Here is a 24,655-nt window from a genome sequence, read left to right as displayed (position 1 = left end):
GTAGTCTACTAGTTTATTGAAAACTTTGCTTTTGATCTTGCTCAAGTATGTGACTGTGTATCTTGAGTAGTCACCTATAAAAGTCACCATATATCTATTGCCTTCTGATGTAGTCACTTTCATGGGTCCACATATGTCAGTATGCACCAAATCAAGTGGTCTTGTGCTTTTAGTTTCACTTTCTTTAGGAATAGATATCCTTGTGGCTTTTGATTTTATACAACATTCATATCTTACGGTAATTGAGCAGTCAGATATCAATAAATCCTTTGTCAATTCTTTCCTTTGTAGCTCCATTACACTTTCAGGATGTCTGTGTCCTAGACGTCTATGCCACATGTGAATAGAATTCTTGTGATCATGTGTACACAAATGCATCTGTTCCTTTAATGTGTCTAGATCATATAATTGTTCGTCTGCCTTCACATTGGTTATTACCTTGTTTCCTGCTAGGATTGTACACTCATCATCTTTGAATTTTACAGTAAGTCCTTTAGCTGTTAAACGTTTTACAGATAACAATCCTCCTTCTTATCCTGGAACATATAACACATCCTGTACAAGTATTTTTGAATCATGCCCAAACTTGTTAGAACAGTTTAGCATTCCTTGTCCAACACCTTCTGCAGTTATTTTGCTTCCATCTGCAAGATAAATGGCTTCCTTCTTATTTAAATTAAGTTCAGTAAAGAATTTTTTATTACTTGTCATGTGACTTGTTGCTCCTGAGTCAATAAACCAACCCAACGATGATTTCTTATCAGTCACTTTAAATATGCCATTCCAATTATTTTCACATGAATCAGAAATTGTGTTTTTCACCTTCTGTGTCTTCTCTTTATGATGTAATTTCTGTTGTTCTGCTTTCCATATAGTACAGTCTTTCTTTAAATTTCCTTTTTTCTTACATCGGAAACATTCTCTTGTCTCTTTATTATAGGGTATTTTTGATTCTGTAGCTTTAAGAGCATTTCCATTTTATTTTTCAGTAGAAGAATCATTTGTTTGTTCTTTCCTTCTTTGATATGCATCTATGAGTCTGGTCTTCACAAACTCTAATGTAATGTCTGTTTCAGGTCTTGTCTCTAGGGCATTTATCAAAGCAGTATATGAATCCGGTAAGCTGCACAATAATATTGCTGCTACATGGCTTTCCTTAATATCTTCACCAATTGATCTCAGCTGTGATATCACTTCCATAATAGAGAATATATGCTTCTGCATGTCATTGTCTGCACTTAGTCTCATTCCGTAAACCTTTCTTAGCAGAAATAACTTGTGATTTAAGCTGGGTCTTTTATGTAGCTTTCTTAGTGCTTCCCACATTCCCTTTGCTGTATCTTCATCCCTTATGTGGATTAATTGAGCATCATCCACTAACAGGCTGATGGTAGCTCTTGCTTGTTTATTTTTGTTATCCCATGTCTGATTATCCTCATCAGGTCTATCTGTACTGATTCCTTCCCATAAATCATCTTTAGACAATAACATTTCTACTTTGAACCTCCATAACTGATAATTCTCATTATTTAGCTTAGCTACTGTGAGTTTTAGCTCTGTGCAACTTGTCATCTTTAACTTGTCTTACTTGTTTGGAGAGAATTGTACTGAAGAATTCTTCTGAATTCACAAGGGTCTTGCTGAGAGTTACGGTGTCCTGGGTGTCTGGGGTCCTCAGTACCTGGGCCCATAACCTGTTGCATAGCTTCTGGATCCCCACAGTTGCAGTAGAAACTTCACAGAGCAGATTACGTGAGATAACAAGATTTTACTTTTCAGAACATGAGGTAAAGGTAAAAACGCACAGTCACTCAATACTGCATCAGGAAGTAAGTGCAAAACAGAAAATACAAGAGAGACTTTTTTCTTTTTTACAATACAGTAAACAAGGAAACAACATCGCCATCTACTGTCAAATCAGCATAAAGTCCTCCTTCACACAAGCAAAGAAGTCCACAACTGTTGCATATACCAACAACCAGGAATAGGGGTGCCATGCATATCAGGATCAAGGGGTGCCATGTATACCAGGATGGGGGATAAAGGGGTGCCATGCATACCAGGATCAAGGGGTGCCACGCATACCAGGATCAAGGGGTGTCATGCATACCAGGAACAAGGGGTGCCATGCATACCAGGATGGGGGATCAAGGGGTGCCATGCATGCCAGGATGGGAGATCAAGTGGTGCCATTCATACCAGGGTGGGGGGTCAAGGGGTGCCATGCATACCAGGATGGGGGATTAAGGAATGCCATGCATGACAGGATGGGGGATCAACAGGTGTCATTCATGCCAGGATGGGGGATCAAGGGGTGCCATGCATACCAGGATGGGGGCTTGGGGTGCCATGCATACCAGGATGGGGATGAGGGCCATTTATACCAGGATGGGGATGAGGGCCACGTATACCAGGATGGGGATGAGGGCCATGTATACCAGGATGGGGATGAGGGCCACGTATACCAGGAAGGAGGGGTCATACATACCATGATCGAGGATATTAACAGAAGTGGGGGACATTACCCCAGTACCAGTGTCAGCAGCAGACCCCCTCCCACATAACAGTGCATCATGACCACATTTTTTGCTTACATTTTTTTCTATTTTCCTCCTCTAAAACCTAGGTGCATCTTATGGTCCAGTGCGTCTTATAGTCCAAAAAAGACAGTACTTTACTAATTTACAGTACTTTTTAATAGCAAAAAATGAACATTGGGCTGTTCTAAAAATAGCAGTGTCTACATTTGTCTTTACAAACGCACAATATGTTCTCTTTTGTTTGAGGATTTAGCATTCCTGTGAATCACTAACCTAATATTTAGTTGTATACCCACAGTTTTTTAGAACTGCTTCACATCTATGTTGCTTAGAATCAACCAACTTCCGGCACCTGTCAACTGTTATTGCAGCCTAGGATGCTTTGACTACATCCCGCAATTTTTCGGTATTTGTTGGTTTTGCCTCAGAAATGGCATTTTTGATGTCTCCCCACAAGTGTTCTATCAGATTAAGATCCGGGGATTGGGCTGGCCACTCCATAACCTCAATTTTGTTGGACTGGAACCAAGATTTTGCTTGTTTACTGGTGTGTTTAGGGTCGTTGTCTTGTTGAAACATCCATTTCAAGACCATATCCTCTTCAGCGTAAGGCAACATGATCTCTTCAAACATTTTAATTAGTGATGGGCGAGCACTAAAATGCTCGGGTGCTCATTGCTAGGGTCGAGCAAATTGGAATGCTCGTGTGCTTGACCCGAGCAGCGAGCTCAATGTAAGTCTATGGGAAACTCGAGCATTTTTCCAGCAGCCCCCCCGGCGGTCGGCAGAGGGACTAAAAATTGCAGAAATCGATGGGAACAGTGCTCAAATGACATGGGAACAGCATGGAGAAGACCCCTGGAAGCATTTCTGACTACTAGGTCACTGCTGTGAACAATGTTGTCAGAGTATTACGCCACTTTTATGGACTCACAATAAAACATACAAAAACGAAACCAAAATTGATTTTACTGGGAAAAATGTTAAAGGACATCCTTTGCAGGGTAAAGACTTGTATATAAGGCAAAATAAATAACCAAAAACAAAAATACTCAACACACCTTGGGCTGTGTTCACACATAGCATTTTTGATGCGTTTTTGCACTTTTGCTTTCAACCAAGACAAATGCATTCACTGGGAAATGTCATTTTAACATTTTACAACCTTAACTGGCCATGTGGTGTGTGACACATCATCAGCCACATCCTGTTTCATTTATGATGGAGGGACTCTGAAAGTCACAAAGCCTATTTTTATAGGGGCATCAGGCGGCCCTTACTATTCTTAAAGGGCCAGCAGTCGGTCCTCGCTTTTGTTAGAGAGCCATCAGCCGGCTATGCTTTGTTGTTCCCATTATTAACGAGTGGGTCTCCTATACTGTTATTGCGTATGCAGTTACCGCAAGGGCTGCCAAACATTTGGACGCACGTAACCCAATACCCCTTTGAAGAGACATAGAGGAGGGTCTCAGTAAAAAAAATGTTCACATTATAAATGAGCGGGTCTCCTATAGTGGTAATGCCGATGCTGTGACTGCAAGGCCTGACAAAATTTAGGAAAATCCCCACTACCAATTTAAAGACACATAGAGCAGGGCCACAGTAAGGACATGTTCCCATTACAAAGGAGCGCTTGTGCTATACAGTTATAGTTATAGAGTATGCAGTAAGGACAACGGCTGCCAAAAATTTGGAGACACTACAATTCCCTTTGCAAGACACGTAGAGGAGGTGATATGGTAGATATGGTAGTGAATGATATGGTGATGGAGAATGAGGAGAAGGAGGAGGACAAGAGCAAATAGACAAAATCAGTAAGCGTAAACCCATGTGTGAGTGTGAAGAGGTGCATGGCAATAGACCTTCCAAAAAAAACACTGGATTTGAGTTTATGTTATGCTGCTATCATTCGGTGGTGTTGAGAAGTCTGGCCCAATCCAGCCCTTGTTCATTTTAATAAGAGTCAGTCTGTCAGCAATTTCAGTTGACAGGCGGATGCGTTTATCAGTTATAATTCCACTTAGGGCACTAAAAGCCCGCTCTGACAAAACGCTAGCGGCAGGGCAGGCCAGGACCTCCAAGGCGTAGACAGCCAGTTCATGCCACGTGTCCAGCTTGGATACCCAATAATTATAAGGCACAGAGGAATCATGGAGGACGTTGGTATGGTCGGCAAGGTACTCCCTTAGCATCTTCCCAAACTTTGCGCTCCTTGTGAGATTAACCCGCGCCTCAGGGCCTGTAAGATGGGAGGGTCTGAGAAAACTCTCCCAGAACTTTGACAATGTTCCCCTGCCTCTGCTGGATTGGAGTTATGTCTCTCTCACCTGTACTCCTTGGTTGTCCAACGAACTGTGACCTCTGCCACCAGCGTTTTTAGATTGGAATTTTTTTAATAATTCCGCAACAAGGGCCTTCTGGTACTGCCCCATTTTAGTAGACCTGTCCGCTTCGGGAATAAGAGATAGAAAGTTCTCCTTGTAGCATGGGTCTAGAAGTGTCACCAACCAGTAATGACTATCGCCCAAAATTTTGAGAACATGAGGGTCACGGGAAAGGCAGCGTAACATAAACTCAGCCATGCATGCCAGACTGCTAACAGGCAAGACTTCCGTGTCCTCACCAAAATGACGAGTGACCATGCTCTCCTCCTCCTCCCTGTCCTCAGGCCTCCATGCTGAATAGACAGTATGACATTTGTGCAGGTAGTCCCGTCTATAGCGCATGACACTAGCTCCTATTCTTCCTCCTCCTCTTCCTCATTGTCACCCAATCCACGTTGGGATGAGATGAGGCTGAGCTGTGTGCAATCACCCTATATGGTTCCTTGCTCCATCTCATCATGCTCCGCCTGCAATGCATCCTCTTTGATTTTGAGCAGAGCGTTTCAGAAGACAGAGAAGCGGGATGGTGACGCTAATTATGGCGTCATCGTCGCTCACCATCTTGGTGGAGTCCTTAAATTTTTGCAGGATGGTACATATGTCTGACATCCATGTCCACTCCTGAGGTCTTATGTGTGGAGTCTGAACTGAATACCGATGGCCTTGTTGATGCTGGTAGTCAACAACTTCCCTTGTCTGCTCACAAATCCTTCCCAACATCTGCAATGTAGAGTTCCAATGCGTGGGGACATCACACATCATTCGGTGAGCCGGAAGCTGCAAACTCTGCTGAAAACAGCAAGGGCGGAGGAAGCTGTGGGTGACTTTCTAAAATGGGTACACAGGCGGCGTACTTTGACAAGCAGATCCGGCAGCTCCGAGTATGTTTTGAGAAACCGCTGAACCACGAGGTTAAGCACATGGGCCAGGAATGGTTTGTGTGTGAGCTTGCCTCAACTCAGAGCCGCCACCAGGTTCCAGCCATTGTCACACATGACCATGCATGGCTGTAGGTTCAGCGGTGTCAGCCACAGATCTGCTTGCTATTTCAGAGCTGTCCATAACTTTTCAGCATTGTGCGGTTTGTCACCTAAGCATATTAGCTTCAGCACAGCCTGTTGCCGCTTGGCTGAGGCAGAGCTGCAGTGCTTCCAGCTTGTGACTGATGTGGTCATTTCGGAAATGGAGGCTGAAGAGGAGGAGGATGAGGTGCAGGAATGGTAGACTGTGGGGGCAACCCTGATTGACCTAGGGCCCACAATCCTTGGCATAAGGAGGATGTGTTCCGTCCCAAAGTCCGACTGGGTCCTGGCTTCCGCTATGTTAACCCAGTGTGTCGTCAGCGAGATGTACTGTCCCTGTCCACAAGCACTTGTCCACGTGTCCGTGGTTAGGTGGACTTTCCCAGTAACTGCATTGTTGAGGCCACCGCTAATGTTGTGGGACATGTGCTTGTGTAATGCGGTGACGGCACACCGGGAGAAAGAGTGGCGGCTGGGGACCGAGTACCGAGGGACGGATGCCGCCATCAGGTTGCGGAATGTTTCCGTCTCCACGAGCCGAAAAGGCAACATTTCCAGCGCAAGCAGTCGCGAAATGTGTGAATTTAGTAGTGTGGCCTGTGGGGCAATGACTGCGTATTTGCGCTTATGTTCCAAGGACTGGGGTAGGGACAACTGAACACTGCGTTGGGACAAGGACGTGGACATGCTTGCTGATGGTGCTAGTTGAGAGTGCAATGACAGGTGCAGGGCAGGAGGCATCTTCGCATCCGCCATGGACAGGGGATTGGCTTGCACGCACAATAGTGGAAGAAGCAGTGGTGCCACCCACAGACACTGCTCCTGGACCCTGGGGTTCGGCCCACAAAGTTGGGTGCTTTGCTGCCGTTTGCCTGATCTTGATGGTGGTGGTCAGGCAGGTAGTTTTGCTCTCCCTGCTGATGCTAGCCTGGCAGGTGGTGCAAATGGCCTTTTTGGAGTTATCGTCAGAGTCTTTAAAAAACAACCAGACTCGGGAAGACCTAACAGTTGTACTGGCAACTTCTGTCGTGTTGATGTTACGGAGAATGGTTGCCCCCCTTCTGTCTGCGGCCACCACACTGCTTCTTCCAGCCTGTTGTGCCTCCCTCCCCCTGTGTGCTCCCTTCCCATGCTGTGTGCCTCCCTCCCCCTGTTGGGCCTCCCTCCCCTTGTGTGCTGCTGTCCTCGCTCTGTATGTCCCCCGGCCACGTTGGGTCAGTTACTATATCATCCACCACCTCGTCTTCCACTTCCGCACCCTGGTCCTCCTCTTTCTTCCCACCCCCGCTTTCGTGTGACCGTGGCTGCTCAAATATTTAGGCATCGCTACATGCGATCTCCTCTTGCCCCGCTTCAAGTGGACCAGACGAGAGGCCCAAATCTATAAATGAAAAAGTGAACAGCTCTTTGGAGTGTCCAAGTGTGGGATCAGTTGTCTCCGGCCATTCGGCATGGTGGAAGGAAGAGGATCAAGGTAAGGAATATGCAGTCCAGACTCACGGCTACTGAGACTTGACCGTGTGGAAGACAGGGTGGTGGTGGTGGCTAAGTGACTGGAAGCATTATCTGCTATCCAATAAATAACCTTTTCACACTGCTCTGTGTTCAATAGTGGTGTTCTGCGGTCCCCTATTAATTCGGACAGGAATGTCGAGCATGAAAATGTGGGTGTTTGTTGTGGCACAATTTCAGCTAGCTCACGGCCTCGTCCTCTGCATGCACCATCATCACCATCACGTCCACTTCCCCGTCCCTTACCATGCGCCTTGCCCATTTTAAATGGACAATATTTTCCACGTTCACTACAAATGGCTGGAATTGAACCGCAGTGATATGTGATACGTGTGACGGAAAACCATAGTTTTAAATAGCTGGCCTGTAGGTAACTATTTTTAACAGCGAACTGGTGTCAATAACTTCGCTAACACACTGCAACAAAATTTAAATGGAGGCCAGAAATGGCAGAATTTTGAGCGCACTTATATGTGATCCGTGTGACGGACAAACCACAGATTTAAATAGATGGATTTTTAGCTCTGTAATTTGGAAAGGATCTGGCTGTATTCTGCAGTGCCAACAAGCAAATGGAGCAGAAAAACGGTGTTCTCTGGATTGCTTTTTAAACAAATAATCAGGATTAAGATAAAAAAAAAATATTCCTGGCCCCTGATACCTGGGACTATTTCTAGAAATATCTGTAAAATCACCAGCAGCAGACAGAACTGGAATGGACTCTCTTGCTATATGCACTGCAGTCTGCCACATACACTGCCTGCCTGCCTAGCACTGATATCTATGCAGCTGGATTAGTCCTCAGAAGGACTGTTAGTTGAGATGGATATGTGTATAATATGTTGTGGTATACCTACACTAACTAAGAAACAAGCAAATCTCTCCCTAGCTCAGCAGCACCTTTCCCTACACTGCCTGATTCCGGAGTAGACTGTGATGAGCAGGTCGAATATAGACTTGATGACGCTGTGCGGCCAGCCAATCACTGTAATGCCACAACCAACATGACTAGCATTACAGTGTGTGGCAGACAATCCCTGCATGTTGATTGGCTCTCTAAAGAGCGCCAAACATGCAGGGAGGGGACCCGAGCTCCTGCCGTGCAAACCCGGAAATACTCGGCGAGCTCCAAGCATCTCGAGCAGTGAGATGCTCGGGTGAGTATCGAGCAGAAGCGAGCATGCTCGCTCATCACTAATTTTAATATATGCCAACTGGTCCATGATCCCTGTTATGCGGTAAAACAAGTGTGCCCTGTCAGGTTTAATAAGTGGGATTTCTTGCCTTATAAATGGCGTTGGGACCATCAGTTGTGTTGTGCAGAAGTCTAGTGGATGCACAGCTGATAGTCCTACTTAATAGACTGTTAGAATTTGTATTATTGCAAGAAAAAAGCAGCTAAGTAAAGAAAAATGAGTGGCCATCATTACCTTAAGAAATGAAGGTCAGTCAGTCCAAAAAATTGGGAAAACTTTGAAAGTGTCCCCAAGTGCAGTTGCAAAAACCATCAAGCGCTACAAAGAAACTGGCTCACATGAGGACCGCCCCAGGAAAGGAAGACCAAGAGTCACCTCTGCTTCTGAGGATAAGTTTATCCGAGTCACCAGCCTCAGAAATCGCAGGTTAACAGCAGCTCAGATAGAGACCAGGTCAATGCCACACAGAGTTCTAGCAGCAGACACATCTCTTCAACAACTGTTAAGAGGAGAATTTGTGCAGCAGGCCTTTATGGTAAAATAGCTGCTAGGAAACCACTGCAAAGGACTGGCAACAAGCAGAAGAGACTTGTTTGGGCTAAGGAACACAAGGAATGGACATTAGACCAGTGGAAATCTGTGCTTTGCTCTGATGAGTCCAAATTTGAGATCTTTGGTTCCAACCACCGTGTCTTTGTGCAACGCAGAAAAGGTGAACGGATGGACTCTACATACCTGGTTCCTACCGTGAAGCATGGAGGAGGAGGTGTGATGGTGTAGGGGTGCGTTGCTGGTGACACTGTTGGGGATTTATTCAAAATTGAATGCATACTGAACCAGCATCACTACCACAGCATCTTGCAGCGACATGCTATTCCATCCGGTTTGCGTTTAGTTGGAAAATCATTTATTTTTCAACAAGACAATGACCCCAAACACACCTCCAGGCTGTGTAAGGGCTATTTGACCAAGAAGGAGAGTGATGGGGTGCTACACCAGATGACCTGCCTCCACAGTCACCAGACCTGAACCCAATCGAGATGGTTTGGGGTGAGCTGGACTGCAGAGTGAAGGCAAAACGGCCAACAAGTGCTAAGCATCTCTGGGAACTCCTTCAAGATTGTTGGAAGACCATTTCCGGTGACTACCTCTTGAACTTCATCAAGAGAATGCCAAGAGTGTGCAAAGCAGTCATCAAAGCAAAAAGTGTCTACTTTGAAGAACCTAGAATATAAGACATATTATCAGTTGTTTCACACTTTTTTGTTAAGTATATAATTCCACATGTGTTAATTCATAGTTTTGATACCTTCAGTGTGAATGTACAATTTTCATAGTCATGAAAATACAGAAAAATCTTTAAATGAGAAGGTGTGTCCAAACTTTTGGTCTGTACTGTAGGTCTGACACCATAGTAAGAGAAACGTGCCCATATCATGATACTTGCACCACCATGTTTCAATGTCTTCAGAGTGTACTGTGGCTTGAATGCCGAGTTTGGGGGTCGTCTAACAAACTGTTTGCGGCCCTTGGACCCAAAAATAACAATTTTACATTCAGCAGTCCACAAAGTGTTTCTCTTTAGGCCAGTTGATGTGTTCTTTGGCAAATTGTACCCGCTTCAGTACATGTCTTTTTTTTAACAGTGGGACTTTGCGGGGACTTCTTGCTAAGAGATTAGCTTCACACAGGCATCTTCTAACTGTCACAGTACTCTCAGGTAACTTGAGACTGTTTTTGATCATCCTGGAGCTGATCATTGGCTGAACCTTTGCCATTCTGGATATTCTTTAATCCATTTGAATAGTAGCCTTCCGTTTTCTTCCACGTCTCTCTGGTTTTGTTTTCCATTTTAAAGCATTTTAGCTGAACAGCCGATCATTGTCTGCACTTTTTTATAAGTTTTACCCTTTCCAATCAACTTTTTAATCAAAGTACACTGTTCTTCTGAACAATGTCTCGAACGACCCATATTTCTCAGGCTTTCAAGGAGAAATGCATGTACAACATGTGCTGGCTTCACCCTTAAATAAGGGCCATCTGATTCACACCTGTTTCTTCACAGAATGATTGACCTCGCTAATTGAACTCCACACTGCTATTATTTTGAACAAACCCCCTTTCAATTAATTATTCAAATACACAGACTCAAAAACATACAGATCATGAATGCGGAGTCTAGTGGTTTTCTTAGAATCTACTGCACCAACTGGTAAATTGTTTGACATGTGGTAATATAATTTATATCAAAAACAGTGATTAATCTGGTTAGTCATATTGGACTGCTATTATTTTGAACACTTCTGTATATGTTTTTAATGTATTTTGTGATGTCACAAAAGACGTTTCAGGTAAAACATCACCAGAGTTTTCCTCAAGTATTTTCCTACAGCTTAAACTATGCATGTCTAAAAGATGCCATGTGCACATACCCTGACAGCGAGTTATTAGTAAGGCCTGGGACTTAGTTGCACTAAGTGGTTTGTGAAGAGATCCCACAATACTCCAATACATACTATAGTAAGTCCTCCATAATTCCATACATGGTATATAATAATGCATGAAAGACAATCAAAGAAGAAATGCTTAAAACTAAGTTGTCAATAGATATAATTCTCAACAGACAAACACAACTATAGCGACTAGAGATGCGCGAACGTCTCGAGACCTAACCAAGTATTCTCGGCGTGCTCGTCAAATATGTTTGCGTCTCCGCGGCTGCATGTCTCATGGCTGTTAGACAGCCGCAACACATGATGCTGGTGCTTGAAATCATTGTCTTTTTCTGTAAACCATGGTTACCTCCAAGGAAATAGGTGCAGTCATCATTCCTTTGTATTAGAATGGCTTTACAGGCAAGGACATGCTTATCGTAAAATTATATACTACATACACACTTATATGTACACACTATTGTCTACACTATATACTACATACACAATTATAAATACACACTATTGTCTACACTATATACTACATACACACTTATAAATACTCACTGTTACACTTCTCAAAACTGAAAATCAATCACTTATCAAGAACATTCGTCAAAAACTTCAAAGACAGAGGTTCCTCAGCTGAGAGAAAGGCTTCACGGCATTGAAAATTTTCCAGCAAGTGCCAGGACTCTTTCCTAAAGAGGATTCAGCTATGGGATTGGTTTAACACTGGTGCAGAGCTTGCTCAGGAATGGTAGCAGGCAGCTGTCAGTGCTTCTGTGCGTACAGTGAGGTGAAGCATTTTAGAGGTAGGCCTAGTGTCAATAAGGGCAGCAAAGAATCCACTTTGTAAAAAAAAAGCATCCAGTATGACTGACATTCTGCAGGAAGTACAGGAATTGCACTACAGAAGACTGGAGTAAAGTTATTTTCTTTGATGAAGTCCCCTTCAGACTGTTTGGGACATCCAGAAGAATGATTGTTTGGTGAAGAAAAGGGGTTGAATGTTACCATACGTTCTGTGTTATGCCAACTGAAAAACATCCTGAGACAATTCATGTGTGGAATTGCCTTTCACCTAAGGGAGTGGATTACTCACAATATTGCCTGAGAACACTGCTATAAATAAAGAATGGGATCTAAACATCCTCCAAGAGCAATTTCTCCCAATAACCCAAGAGCAATTTGGTGAACAACGATTTTTCCACCATGATGGAGACCATGTCACAAGGCCAAAGTGATAACTAAGAGGTTTGGTGAACAAAACATTACAATTTTGGGTCCATGGCTAGGAAACACCCCAGATCTCAATCTCATTGAGAACCTGTGGTGAATACTCAAAAAGCGGAAGGACACAGAAAATGTGATAAACTGTGAGCACTGATTAGACAAGAATGGGCCATCAGTCAGGATTTGGCCCACAAGCTTTTATCCAGTTGCCAGGGTGAAGGACAGAAGTTTTGAAAAATAAGGGACAACACTGTAACTTTTGAGTCTTCGCATAAACTTGATGTTTTTGTCAATAAAAAATAAAAACTTATGAAATGCTGATAATTGAAACATCTGACTAAAAAATATAAAAAAAAACTCACTGAAACAGCAGTTTGTGAAAAGCTAAATTTGTGTCATTCTCAAAACCTTTCGACAAGACTGGTTGCCGTATGTTGAGTCAGGAAGGAATTTTCTCCATAATATGGGGCAATTAGCATCTGCCTCTTGGGGTTTTCGTCTTCCGCTGGATCAACGTCTTAGGTGATATTGATCTTGACGGACTTATGTTTACTTTTTATGACTGTACACACTATTATGAACAATATATATTACATGCACACTTATATACACACACTATTGTCTACACAATATACTGCATACACACTTATATACACACACTATTGTCTACACAATATACTGCATACACACTTATATGTACACACTATTGTCTACACTATATACCACATACGCACATATATACTCACTATTGTGTACACTATATACTACATACACTTATATACACACACTATTGTGTACACTATATACTACATACACACTTATATGTACACACTATTGTCTACACTATATACTACATACACACTTATATGTACACACTATTGTCTACACTATATACTACATACACACTTATATGTACACACTATTGTCTACACTATATACTACATACACACTTATATGTACACACTATTGTGTACACTATATACTACATACACACTTATATGTACCCACTATTGTGTACACTATATACTACATACACACTTATAAATCCACACTACTGTCTACACTATATTCTACATACACACTTATATATACACACTATTGTCTACACTATATACTACATACACACTTATAAATACACACTATTGTCTACACTATATACTATATATACACTTATAAATCCACACTATTGTCTACACTATATACCACATACGCACATATATACTCACTATTGTGTACACTATATACTACATACACACTTATATACACACACTATTGTGTACACTATATACTACATACACACTTATATGTACACACTATTGTCTACACTATATACTACATACACACTTATAAATACACACTATTGTCTACACAATATACTGCATACACACTTATAAATACACACTATTGTATACACTATATACTACATACACACTTATATATACACACTATTGTCTACACTATATACTACATACACACTTATAAATACACACTATTGTCTATACTATATACTACATACACACTTATAAATACACACTATTGTCTACACTATGTACTACATATACACTTATAAATCCACACTACTGTCTACACTATATTCTACATACACACTTATAAATACACACTATTGTCTACACTATATACTACATACACACTTATAAATACACACTATTGTCTACACTATATACCACATATGCACATATATACTCACTATTGTGTACACTATATACTACATACACACTTACATGTACACACTATTGTGTACACTATATACTACATACACACTTATAAATACACACTATTGTCTACACTATATACTACATACACACTTACATGTACACACTATTGTCTACACTATATACTACATACACACTTATAAATACACACTATTGTCTACACTATATACTACATACACACTTGTAAATACACACTATTGTCTACACTATATACCACATACGCACATATATACTCACTATTGTGTACACTATATACTACATACACACTTACATGTACACACTATTGTCTACACTATATACTACATACACACTTATAAATACACACTATTGTCTACACTATATACTACATACACACTTATATGTACACACTATTGTCTACACTATATACTACATACACACTTATAAATACACACTATTGTCTACACTATATACTACATACACACTTATAAATCCACACTACTGTCTACACTATATTCTACATACACACTTATAAATACACACTATTGTGTACACTATATGCTACATACACACTTATAAATACACACTATTGTCTACACTATATACTACATATACACTTATAAATACACACTATTGTCTACACTATATACCACATACGCACATATATACTCACTATTGTGTACACTATATACTACATACACACTTACATGTACACACTATTGTCTACACTATATACTACATACACACTTATAAATACACACTATTGTTTACACTATATACTACATACACACTTATAAATACTCACTGTTGCACTTCTCAAAACTGAAAATGCAACATCAAGAAGGAAAAGTTATGGAATTATGGAAATTGTAGGATCGACTACTGACAGCTCTTATTGCAACTGCTGACAATTATATCCCAGATGTGTTCGATGGGAAACAAGTCTGGAAATGCTGCAGGCCATTATAGCATGTTGAGGCCAGGCAGGCTGCTTCCAATAGCTTGAGCAATATATGGCCTCGCATTGTTGTGTTGAAAATCGGCCACTTGCACACTTTGGAGAAATGGTCGTATCACTGGTTCCACCACCAAATCGATATAATGATAAAATGTTAGTGCACCTGGAGTGAAGTCTAGAATGGTCCACCTATCATACATTATCCCACCGCACACCATATTCCCGGTAATAGGTGTCACGCTGGGAATGGGAAGAACCCAGCGTAAAATGACGGGAAAGGGAAAGAAGCCCTAAATCTAGGGAAGGGGAGAGTGGAGACCCCTAAACAGAACTAATGACAAACCCTAACTGCCCTATCGACCCTAAATAGGTTCGCCGAGCAGGATACCTAGCCCTAGCAGACCCTAAGTCTAGGCCCTAGGAAGGGAGCGGGAGGGATGAGCACTAAGTCGGCCCCACTAAAGACTAAAGAACACACAGGGGATACTCACAGGGGAATACACTTAGCTCCAAGATGACACAGGAGAAAGCATGGCAACAATCCACGAAGAAACTCCAAGGTAATTCTAGTCGACCACTAGAATCCAAAGCCTGAATAGGTATAACATGCTATCACCAGCAACACTCTGAGAATCTGAGTGTATTTGAGGAAACAGAAAGGAAATGCTGACTAACAGCAGAAAGGTGAGGATAAAGCAGGGTCCTAAAGGGAAAGGTATAATCCCCAAGCAAGGTGAGGGTCACTGCTGGGTCCTAAAGAGAAAGGTATAGTAAAAAGATCATGGAGACGTTAGTAAAGCCAAACGCAGCAACCTTCTACCGTTGGACACCGCAAGACTGTTAGTTAACCCTGACACACTCGTGACAGTAGGACATCTTCATGCCATCACCCACATGGTTTCCAGACAAATCTACAGCTATCTCATTGTGTCTACGACAAAAGCGAGACTCATTGTTGAAGAGAATAGGTCTCCATTCCAGCCTCTAGTGCAGTTTTTCTCTGCATCAAGATAGCCTTCAAGAGCGGCGTAGTGAGTTCAATGGACCATCCATAGCTGGTCATCTAGCTTGTAGCTTAATGTCGTGCAAACGGGAGGTGATCATTTGATCGCTTCTATAATGCTTCAGAATACTTTACACTGACAGGCAAACTATTAGCCCACATATAGTCATCTACGGGGTTAACTGATCGGAGACCAATTCTATTGGGCTTTATGCCCAGCGCTGTTAATAGCAGCCTGTGTGCGATCCTTTTGCAGCACATATTTTTCTAATGCGCTACCATAAAGAGGCAACAGTTAAATTATTATACAGCGGTCATTAAGGAGGAATTCTATCTATACTTAAAGCTTAACAATCCCCGATATTACTGACTCCTTCCAAAACCTACGGTAATCTGGCCATGCACCTTAGATAACTGTTGGCTTAACACACTGATCCTGACTCCCCCAAAAGCAGGAACATTTGGCTAGGCCGTGAGTTCCTGTGCTCTTCATGACTTGAGTAGAGTAAGTCCCTGCAGAATCATGTGGCAGCGGGTTATCTTCCCACAGAACTAAAGTATTGGGCAATTATATTCCAACCATCTGATCCTTTTATCCCCTGACTTAGCCTGTTACGTTAAAGCCAGGAGTCCCCCAATATAATAGATATAATTTGCGGGTTGAGCCACCTTTTAACTAATGAGTATTGTCCGGTCATACCAAGAAGCAACCCACTTCTCTATTTAACGGGACTCCCTCATAAAATTGTAAAGTACTTATTCAAACATGCAACTTTATTATTGGGATTTTTAATTCTATAGTTTACAGCTCATTGCCCAAAGTACTGGCCACCTAGGCAAGATCAGCTATAGAGCTTGTGAGCACTGCTCTGAAGCTGGCCATATTACTGGATTACACCAGCTCCAGCCTCCGTGCACTCTTTCGCTGCTGCAGAGGAAAAGCTACCTCTACTAGCAGCATCAGAGAAACCAGGTAACCCTCTAGTCACACCTGGGAACTTTAGGCCAATAGCCTTTCTAAACTGGGATCTGAATATTTTTTTCTAAATTGTTCACTAAATAGTTCCATCACAGAAAAAGAAACAGCCTTACCAACACCAGGTCAGAATACCAATGCACTAACAGGATGCAGCAGACCCCCATGATAAAGGCAGTATTCCTATCCCTAATGCCGAAAAGGCCTTTGATACGGTTTACTGGGCTACTTAGACAAAGTACTCATCAAATTTGGTTTGACTGGCTTTATCAAATCGTTTATAACGTCCCTATATTCCAACCCCAACGCCATGGTTCTTTCTTCCATTTCCTTATCATCCAACTTGAAAAGCTCGAATGGAACCAGCCAGGTCAACCCCAATAATTTTTGCGTTAATTATGGAGCACCTGGCAGAGTCCATTCGTCCCAATTCAGACATTTCTGGTCTTAGCGTTGGTAACTTTAAAACATGTTAGCTGATGACTTAATTACAGTTATATGAAAAAGTTTGGGCTCCCCTATTAATCTTAAGCTTAATGTTTTCTTAAAATTGGTGTTTTTGCAACAGCTATTTCAGTTTGATATATGTAATAACTGTTGGACACAGTAATGTTTCTGCCTTGAAATGAGGTTTATTGTACTAACAGAAAATGTGCAATCTGGATTCAAACAAAATTTGACAGGTGCATAAGTATGGGTACCCTTATCATTTTCTTGTTTTAAATACTCCTACCTACTTTTTACTGACTTACTAAAGCACTTTTTTTGGTTTTGTAACCTCATTGAGCTTTGAACTTCATAGCCAGGTGTATGCAATCATGAGAAAAGCTACTTAAAGTGGCCACTTGCAAGTTGTTCTCCTGTTTGAATCTCCTCTGAAGAGTGGCATCATGGGCTCCTCAAAACAACTGTCAAATGATCTGAAAACAAAGATTATTCAACATAGTTGTTCAGGGGAAAGTTACAAAAAGCTGTCTCAGAGATTTAACCTGTCAGTTTCCACTGTGAGGAACATAGTAAGGAAATAGAAGAACACAGGGACAGTTCTTGTTAAGGCCAGAAGTGGCAGGCCAAGAAAAACATCAGAAAGGCAGAGAAGAAGAATGGTGAGATCAGTCAAGGACAATCCTCAGACCACCTCCAGAGAGCTGCAGCATCAACTTGCTGCAGATGGTGTCACTGTGCATCGGTCAACTATACAACGCACTTTGCACAAGGAGAAGCTGTATGGGAGAGTGATGCGAAAGAAGCTGTTTCTGCAAGCACGTCACAAACAGAGTTGGCTGAGGTATGCAAAAGCACATTTGTAGAAGCCAATTTCTTTTTGGAAGAAGGTCCTGTGGACTGATGAAACCAAGATTGAGTTGTTTGGTCATACAAAAAGGCGTTATGCATGGCGGCAAAAAAACACAGCATTCCAAGAAAAACACTTGCTACCCACAGTAAAATTTGGTGGAGGTTCCATCATGCTTTGGGGCTGTGTGGCCAATGCCGGCACCGGGAATCTTGTTAAAGTTGAGGGACGCATGGATTCCACTCAGTATCAGCAGATTCTTGACAATAATGTTCAAGAATCAGTGATAAAGTTGAAGATACGCAGGGGATGGATCTTTCAGCGAGACAATGATCCAAAACACTGCTCCAAATCTACTCATGCATTCATGCAGAGGAACAATTACAAAGTTCTGGAATGGCCATCCCAGTCACCAGACCTGAATATCTTTGAACATCTGTGGGATCATTTGAAGAGGGCTGTCCATGCTCGGCGACCATCAAACTTAACTGAACTGGAATTGTTTTGTAAAGAGGAATGGTCAAAAATACCTTCATCCGGGATCCAGGAACTCATTAAAAGCTTCAGGAAGCGACTAGAGGCTGTTATTTTTGCAAAAGGAGGATCTACTAAATATTAATGTCACTTTTCTAGTGAGGAGCCCATACTTATGCAGCTGTCAAATTTTGTTTGAATGCAGATTGCACATTTTCTGTTAGTACAATAAACCTCATTTCAAGGCAGAAACATTACTGTGTCCAACAGTTATTACATATATCAAACTGAAATAGCTGTTGCAAAAACACCAATTTTTATAAAACATTAAGCTTCAGATTAATAGGGGTGCCCAAACTTTTTCATATAACTGTATCTACTCCACAGATATAGAAATTTCTCTTCATGCCGTCATCTTCTATAATCTTTTGCTGACATTTCATTTTATAAACTAAATGGCAATAAACCTTAAAAATTATATGGTGACCTTTCCGCTTGTGATCAACACAAGATTGCCAATTTTGCCAATGTACAAATGATAATTTACATTGATTTATATATTTACATCTTGTCACAACAACCGTGACTTTATTGGGTCACAGCTGTTTTATTTACCGTATTTTTCGGACTATAAGACGCACCGGGCCATAAGACGCACCCCAAATTTTAGGGTGGAAAATAGGAAAAAAAAAATTTTTTATAAGATGGGGGTCCATCTTATAGTCTGAATAGGTATCTTACTTGGGGGGGCGGTGGAGCTGGGGTCACAGAAGGCAGGGTCGTTGAGGAAGCCGGCGGAAGTGGAGGCATGCTGGTACCTGGTGGCTGGGGGCCTGGCGCTGGGGGCTTGGTTCCCTGGTACCTGGGGGCCTGGTGCCCTGGTATCTGGGTTGCTGGGGGCCTGGTGCTGGTGCCTGGTGCTGGGGGCCAGGGTGCTGGTGGCCTGGTACCTGGGGTGCTGGTGGACTGGTGCCTAGTACCTGGAGTGCTGGTGGCCTGGTACCTGGGGTGTGGCCATTTTCCTGTAGAGCACAGCTTCAGGAACATGGCCGCGGCCACCGGAAGCCGCTCACTCTGCTCTGCAAACTTTGCTCACAGAAATACACCAGCCCCGGTACCCGGCCAGGCCCAGCCCCCAGCCAAATACCGGCCCGCCTCACCTCTTCTACCGCCGCTGCCCTGCGATCCCGCTCCAGCACCACCGGTAAGTTGTGTTCGGACCATAAGACGCACCCCCCATTTTCCTCCCAAATTTGGGGGGAAAAAAGTGAGTCTTATGGTCTGAAAAATACGGTATACCATAACATTTATACAGCAGTGATCAAAATTATACCCTTATCTGGGTGTATGATACTTTAATATATAATCATATTTTATACAAAACAATAAAAGTTACATTTTATTCACAAACTTTATTCCCCTCCTCTCCTCTTTTCCTTATTAATCTATAGTCTTATAGGGGTGTACACTAATATGAATAAATGTCCGATGAGATTTGACAATAAACTTATTGCAAATTTGAGACAACATCGTCACATTGGGCACACTATGGCAACCACACTCCATTTTCCACACCACCTCTACTTTAACAAATCCTACCTCTTGTATTTGATCTGACTCCCTCTCCGGCACCTATCTCTTCCTTCCCCTCTTTCTTCCTCCTTATTGCTTTCCTCACTATTTTCATCTCTATATTTTATATAAGTCAAACATTTGTATGAATTTTTTTTTAAATACTATTGCATCATTTATCTTTTGAAACTTTAACAAAAATTTACAGTTTAAAAGAAAAAAAATTCCACAAGGCCTTAAAAAAGTTGTCCAGTACTTTATATTACCCCCCCAATGAATCCCCCCAGGGCCCCTAAGGATTTTTGTAAATACCTTACGTTGCTGTTTCTGCCTGTGAGCGGGGCTATCCTTGGCCGCTCACAAGCATCACGTGACCCCATGATGACGTCACGACAAATGAGGCGTGACTTAGCGCTGGGGTCCCCACGGTGGCTGCTGAGTTGTGGGCTGGGTTACCCCCCGCATCACACCCAGCATCCAACGCTTTCCCAATGAATGGGGAATGGCAGAGCGCAGTGGATGCCGGGTGTGACGTGGGGGAGTAACCCCGCCCAAAGCCTGGCATCCACCGTGGAACGCAGAGGACAGAGACCCCCGGCTGCTGCCAGCACTTGTCATGACGTCAGCGGATGTCAGAGTCAGCTACAGCCGGGGGTCACGTGATGCCTGTGAGCAGCCAGTGATAGCGCCGCTCACAGGCAGTATCTGCAGTGTAAGGTAATTACAAATATCCTTAGGCGCCCCGGGGGGGATACATTGCGGGGGTAATATAAAGTACTGGACAACCCCTTTAATTCTCCCTATCAATGTTCAGGCTCATAATAAATTGAAACTTGAATCGCTTTTCCTATTTAGGTGGTCGGAAGAAGTCATTCCATACTTGGGGATTATACTATCTGCTTCTCCCATGATTATTAAGAAACATTTCTACCATCTTTATCATTCACATGAATCTGAACTGGACAGGTTCTCACACCTAGCCCTTTCTTGCCTAGCAATAATCCAATCCTTATCAAATTAATCTCACAGATGGATGCAGTTTGAAAACTTTTTTGCTAAATTTGGTTTCGCCAGGCGGACTCTTCAGTCTGAATACATCAAACCTACCTCCTGTTCCCCTATACTCCCAATTATGTTATCTACTGTTTCCCTTTGGAGAACCTGGGAAATGTGTCCTCTATGTGAGATCTCAATTAGAGAATTAGAGCCCCATATCCCTTATCAATTCTGTCTACATGGGAGGTAAGCAGTCTGAGGACTTGGCAGATATTAGCAAGGATTTATTGTTTCTTTAGTTAGACACAATTATTAAAAAGTAATAGCGCCAACGTGGATCTTTCTATCAATACTTGCAGATCAGACACATCTTATTGTCCTTCTATTATCAACACACATCCCCTCTTTCACCCTTCCACCATTACCTCCTTATTGAGGATACGTCTGAAAAAGTTTTGTAAACCTTCTATAAGATACTGAATTCCCATTTTCACCATGAAAGTGTTCTCACTACCAATATCCATTCAAGAGTCATGGTTCATCAGGACTGGTCCCTGTGGTCCCCTCCCCCCCTAGTGGTCCCTATTATTATGCAGTAATGTCCTATCCCCACCTTCTCCGCATCTCTACCCCTCCTATTATTTCCACTTTTTCACATGCTGGATGTTTTCATCACTCAATGTTGTGGTAACTTTCATCTATAATTTGTCTACACTTTTGCGTTCTCTGTTCATTGTTTGTATATTTTTCTTTGTTTAGAAAAATCAATAAAAACTTATTGGAGAAAGAAGCGCTCCAAGCTAACGTTTCCCTAATCCATCCTAAATATCTATGTGATGGAGGCAGATTAAAATACTCACCAATCACCGTCTTCTCCCTTCCTCTCTTCTCTCCCTCACTGCTCCTATACTCATGTATGCCTCATTCAGCCGAGCATGCATGTGCTTTCCATGGGAGGATAATGGGCCTGTCCCACAAAATTCAGTCAATTCAGATGATTTTCCTTTAATGTGAATGGGCACTAAAGAGCTGGACCACATGAACGCTATGGGGCCCATGAACAGGAGGAGCCTAGTGCCGAATGCTTATATCGTATATATACAGCATAAGTTATGATGGCTTATAAGGAGTAGACTCACAAGCTGAGCCCACTCCATACCCAGTGGGTGCCGGCTGTTTTACACAGCAGACAGCCACTCGTAATTGCTGCAATTCAAGCTAGCTCTGATTGCAGCTGTTTACCCCTTAGCTTCCATAGTGACCAGCAATTATGGTAACTAAGCAGCTAGACAGGGGGTCTCTGTGACCACCACTGGGTTGCTTAATGGCAGCCAGGGGCCAATAAGAGGTCCCATTTCGGATCTTTGCTATGGGGTCTGTGGATTTCTATGTACACCCCTATATGACCTGATAAGAATTATCCTGAGGGTTAAGCAGGTGGACTAACATGTTCAGTGTCCTCCCAGTATTCCTCTCTCTGCATATCATACCATGAGTATCCACCTTAGTACATGCCGTATTCTGAAAATCTTATTTATCTGTTTTCTTTTCTAAAAGTGTTTAATTTACATCAACATGAAACATATGAATGGGAAATATGTATTAACTGATTAGCTGCAGTGGTCACACAATGGCCCCTGCGGGAAGGAGAAGCCAGGAGGTCGGCGGGGACACTGACAGCAGCAGTACTGGGGGTCTGAAAGGTAAGTATGAGATTATTATTCCAAGGCATCTGATATTCATAAAATGTATATATATATCTCCTATGCTTTAGACACATATACACACCTTAAGAGTGTTAGATGGTTAATAATAATAATATAATATATATTTTTTCACAATGTGTATTATAATATATAATAATATAACATTTTAGAATATGTATATAACAGATTGGACAGTCGGCCATCATGACAGCGCGTTGTTGGTCTCACATGTGATGTCACAGTGACATAGAATGCTGTGAGGTTATACAATCTATGCACTCGGTGACATCAGCGCCATTTTCAGAGTTGAAGTTTTCGCTGAGACTCTACCTTGGTTTTGGAAGTGCGAGCTAGTTTGTTTCATACATCTAGTGCTTTACTTCTACAGCTTCTTATTGATATTTTGGCACCATAACATCCGTGCCATCAGAGAACTTAGTTCTCATTTTCTATCACTCTACCATCTCAGCCCCGGGAAACTGAACCATGACTTCCAGGGAGCTGCATCAGCTTATTGCTGACAACGAGACTTGGCTGAGCCGACCAGAAAATCAGGGTAAGTGAGAGAATATTCCCACCTTATAGGAGCTTTTCTGGGAGGATATTTCCCTGGGGTAAGCGGTTTCAGTACACACAGTGCATCCTCCACCTTCCCATTCATAGTCCTTGGGGGCTGTGTTAGTCGCAGTCTGGTTCCACCCCTGCTCTGTGATGTCTGTAGCGAGGGGATCCACTGAGCAGGTCTATTTAGCCCAAACATTAATCAATTTTTTCTCCTCTCCCTAAACCCTAAAGCAACAGCAGGTTCACTCCGTTTGGTTCGAAAGTGTTTTTTTTTTATAAACTTTTGCATATTTCTAGTAAATTGTATTTCTTTATAGGTCAGGCTATGATTGTCCAGCAATTAAGATCTTCTCAAAGGGATCAGAGAAGACCAATTACTACTGGTGGACACAGAACAGACGCCACTGCTGTCACTGCGAGAGGCAGAGAAGCCAGAACTCCTCTCCGGCAAAGAGGACAAGAGAGCAGGGAAAGAAGCCGCTCTCCGCTTAGACCAGTCCCTGCAGAGCCCTCCAGAGAAACATCAGAGAGCAGAAGGGATGACAGTGGATCCTCAGACACCGCCACTGAGTTTGAATTCAGACGGCCATTTCCCGTTCTGCCCAGCCGCAGACTCAGGGAGTCTCCAGCTGCAAGTGGATCTCCTGTACAATTACTGCAGGCAAACCGTCTGTTCAACATCATCTTTCAGCAGCAGGGAATGGGAGTGATGACGCCTCCGCCACAGATGCGGCCACCATCACCACCTGCACAATATAATCTGCAGGAAAGGCAGCAGACTTGGCGAGCTCAGCAAATTAGGAACCTCCCAACAAGAGCTGTAACATCTCAGGAGGAGTCGTGTGTCATCTGCATGACGGATTATGAGACCGGAGAGGAATTCACAGTGCTACCATGCAATCATTGTTTCCATCAGGGTTGCATCTCTACCTGGCTCAACTCCAACCTTCGGTGCCCCCTGTGTCGCAAACACTGCTTCCTTCTAAAATTCAGTGGAACATCTTAAATGTTCATGGAAGAAGTTAAGAGTTTGGCAGTGACACTAGAAGAGTCCATCTTGTACGTCAGCCCAGGTAAGAGAGAACATATAGATTACATC

This window comes from Phyllobates terribilis, unplaced genomic scaffold (genome assembly GCF_046119375.1).
Source record: "Phyllobates terribilis strain yellow unplaced genomic scaffold, ASM4611937v1 Scaffold_76__1_contigs__length_6945272, whole genome shotgun sequence".
Taxonomy (NCBI): domain Eukaryota; kingdom Metazoa; phylum Chordata; class Amphibia; order Anura; family Dendrobatidae; genus Phyllobates; species Phyllobates terribilis.
This window is presented reverse-complemented; position numbering follows the sequence as displayed.